We start from the raw sequence: 4234 nt of genomic DNA, 5'->3' as shown, positions 1-4234 counted from the left end.
AGCCAACTGAGCGAATAGCATGTAGCTCCATCTCCACTCGAATCAAATCATCCCATCGATTCAACATCATTCTTCCCTGAGTTCTCTCGACGGAACTCCACGCACAAAAATTGACTCCATCTGCATCGTGTTCCTCGCCATTACAAATATCAGCAGCACCATTTCGAGAAACACCTATCATTCACCCCTGCGATCAGCTGAACCAATCATCCATCTCGACTTCTCTGTAGTCTCCAAACTCGGTCCATGCATAAACTCATTGTTGTCGCAGTACTCTCAACACTCTTGCCTTCGAAAACCCAGCTTATCCTTCTCATACACAACATATGCAACCATCTCAGTCTAGGCAATTCCTTCCTGAATCCGACATGCCAAACTTCATTCTCTGACCCCTTAAACACCATCATTTCCTTTGTAATTGGCAGATGCATTTATGACGACTGATGCTGCTACTGTGCATTCTTCAATGAGAACTATGATTCCAACTGCAGATCATGTCATCTCCTCCCTCCGAAACATATCTAATCTTCACGTCCTACTGTTGTCAGCCATGCTGAGAATGAAGTGGAGATGACGCGATCTCTCCTCAGATTGAACTCTCAATAACCCACAGACGAGACAAGGGCATCGACGGCAGCACGGGTTGTGGTTAAGGTGATGGACACATTGTCCGCTATTTCCTTAAAGCTTTAAGACTCGAGGAACTCCATGTGTTTGAACAAAGAAAATCAATTCTTTGTTTCCTTTTTGTATTCAAGTCGTGAATAAGTGCTGCTAGCTTATCACTAACATTATTGTCCAAATTAAGCTCCACACTCCCATGGCACCGTGAACTGCACACTGGCAATTGTAGTCGCAACCGCCATTTATTTTCCATTTTAGCCGTTTTTTATAATAGTGATCGGCATTTCTTGTACTTTCTACAAAAGCACTAAAATATTAGTCAAAATATCGAGTCATAACTAATATAAATATGGGTATAAAATATAGTACATACGTGCCTATGACATTCCCATTCATAGTAAAATTTCACATAGGTTTTCCTCCCAATTTGAAAATGCCACATGCCTTCCCAATTAACTCCCAAGCATTATATAATTGTTGGAATCTTGCAACAATAGAAGAAACGTCAGATGTATCAAATAATATATATAAAAAATTGTATCAAACAAGTCTACCACGAACAACTTGATGAGGGCAGAATCACAGGTTCAACAAGTTGTCCTTAACACATTAGTTCGCGGGTATACTCTGAAGTAATGCTAAACCCCAACGTGCGAAGATGTGTTCAGGATAAGACTTCCCGATATAACTTGTATTAGCACAATACGAGTTACCCACTCTTAAACTTAGCAACAAGGATTGAATATAAAACTAACGCGCAAACAAAATAAGAAGACAGAATATCAACCGCTTCTTATGTGTGTTTAAAAGAGATTTTTTCAAGTTATATTTATAGGAAAATTAACTTGCAAATCAAGATAGATTTAGGTTTTCTTATAAAACGAATTTTTTTCTTGTAAAACAATTAAACGCGTAAAAGGAATCCTCTCATAAATAAAACTCTTAAAAAAACTTACAAAAAGAAATTCGAGTAGACACAAGGCTTGGTGCGTGATATACGCGCATAACACATGGGTTGGACCAAATATCTTTTAAGACGGTGGCCTTGAGAGATCAGCAACGCTTTTATAGGTTTTTAACCTTTTCCCAACGACATCAACTTACATTATTCTGTGCTGAGTCTGCTGATGTGACATGCCTATTCATAGTAAAATTTCACATAGGGTTCCCTCCCTCTCTGAAAATGCCACATGTCTTTGTTGGAATCTTGCAACAATAGAAGAACCATCAGATGTATCAAATAATATATATAAAAAACTGTATCAAACAACTCTACCATGAACAACTTGATGAGGGCAGAATCACAGGTTCAACAAGCTGTCCTTAACATATTAGTTTGCGGGTATACTCTGAAGTAATGCTAAACCCTAACATGCGAAGATATAGTTCTTGGAAGTCAGATGAACCAATTCAAAACTTGTTTGGAAGTGTAGCAAGTTGGTTCCAAGATTTTAAGTATGAAAAAGAACTTACAAAGTAAAGATGTCGACATACATTGAACATTTGCAGTAACTCTTATCTTTAATTGTTCAAAGATATTCCTTAATAGCTAAAGGAGAATCCCGGATCGAAATAAATTGAGAATCTTTTAATTAAGGTCGCTTAGTTTTTACATGCTATTTAATTTCCAGCAATTAAATGCATATCTTTAGAAAATAATAATTAGTAATGTGCATTTACTAATTGTAGATTTTCTACTAAGATTTCGGTCAATATTTGGACAGCCTATTTCCAAGAATTATGAAAACCGAATTTGTGTTTATTGCATATCTTTGAGAATATTTGGTATTGGAAATTCCATGTTGTCCAAACTTCCTTGTCTATAAATATTGAAGTTTGCATTTTTAGCAAATCAATCCTCAGAGCCAGGTGTTGTTACTGGTGGAACCTCCTATTCGGAGAGGAAAATAACCTAATTAGGTGAAATCTCTTACGGCCACTCGGTTTAAAGGCTTCTTTGGGATTGAGAAGCTCTATTAGTACCGTTGGTGGGAAACTAGATAATTGCAGTTTATTTAGTTTTCGATTGATTTGATTGACTAACGGTTGTTGAACTTTGATTGCACCCAGTTTGTTTATGCTTGAGAATCTTCTCTTCTGATATAAGATTCACTCAAACAAGATCGAAGTTTCCACGGGGATCTTTAGACTGTTTATAGATCTAAAGACGTCTTGTGATATCCAACGTTAACAGACTCTGTTCTATGTGTGATTGATCACAAGAGATTCAAGTTGTTTGTGTGCAGGTGTTGATTGAAGATCTAATAACATGTGAAAACAAAGAAGACTTTTGGGTTCATAATCTTTGGTGTGCATAATACTTCATTCGGATGGAAAGGGATCCAACTATAATCAGTTTATCCTTGTGATAGATTGGATTGATTAGTTGAGTAGATCGGCATCAATACACTTCTTCGTGATTAGTAGTATTGATTGCATAGTCTAAACAATTACTTTGGTAATTGTTTAGAGATTGATCTAAGGACCCCGACTGTTTGTACCATCATAAAAATGGTGTACTTACAGGATGCGTATGCGCTTCAAAATCAAAAATGGTTTATTAAAGAAGCCCGATTGGGTTTATCAAGGAAACCCAATGGTTTATTAAGGAAACCAAAAATGGCTTATTGAAGAAACCCGACTGGGTTTATTAAGGAAACCAAAAATGGCTTATTAAAGAAGCCCGACTGGGTTTATCAAGGAAACCCAATGGTTTATTAAGGAAACCAAAAAAGGCTTATTAAAGAAACTCGACTGGGTTTATTAAGGAAACCCAGTGGTTTATTAAGGAAACCAAAAATGGCTTATTAAAGAAGCTCGACTGGGTTTATTAAGGAAACCAAAAATGGCTTATTAAAGAAGCCCGGCTGGGTTTATCAAGGAAACCCAGTGGTTTATTAAGGAAACCAAAAATGGCTTATTATGGAGGTCCAATTATTTATTATGGAAACCATTAAAGATAAATACAGATCTCAAGAGATAAAATATGGTTATATTGAGGTAACTATGAATCTGGAGAAGATAACTTAGAATCTCTCAAGATATATTCAGATCTATAAAGATAAACATAAATCTTCTTGGATAAATGCAAATCTTGACAAGATAGACATGGATCTTTCAAGATGTGCACAAATATGATTAAGATAAACATGAATCTTCCAGGATATATTCAAATATTGGGGAGATAAGTACAAATATCATAAGATAAAGGTAAATCTTGGTGGTTATTTGAGATAACTACAAATATCATAAGATAAAGGTAAATCTTGGTGGTTATTTGAGATAACTACAAATCATAACAATAAGATTTGTTTTCTGCCTATAAATAGAGGCTGAAATCCAACTCAAAAAGTGACACAATCACAATTCCTTTTCTCCTCTGAAAATACCTGTTTAGAATTCTCTCTGACTTAAGCATCGGAGTGTCTTTGCAGGTACTCCCTATTTTTTCATCTACAATTCTGGAGAAATAAAGCAACGATGGAGATTCAATCAACATTCACACATCTCGAAGATTGTTGGGGTAATTAATTTTGCACCAACATCTTTTGACGCCGACTAAGGGGACACGTCGTTAAAAATCTCTCGCTTTACCACTGAAGAAAGTCAT

The sequence above is a fragment of the Papaver somniferum genome, chromosome 8 (genome assembly GCF_003573695.1).
Source record: "Papaver somniferum cultivar HN1 chromosome 8, ASM357369v1, whole genome shotgun sequence".
NCBI lineage: Eukaryota > Viridiplantae > Streptophyta > Magnoliopsida > Ranunculales > Papaveraceae > Papaver > Papaver somniferum.
The sequence above is the reverse complement of the archived record's forward strand: the minus strand, read 5'-3'. Positions refer to the sequence as shown.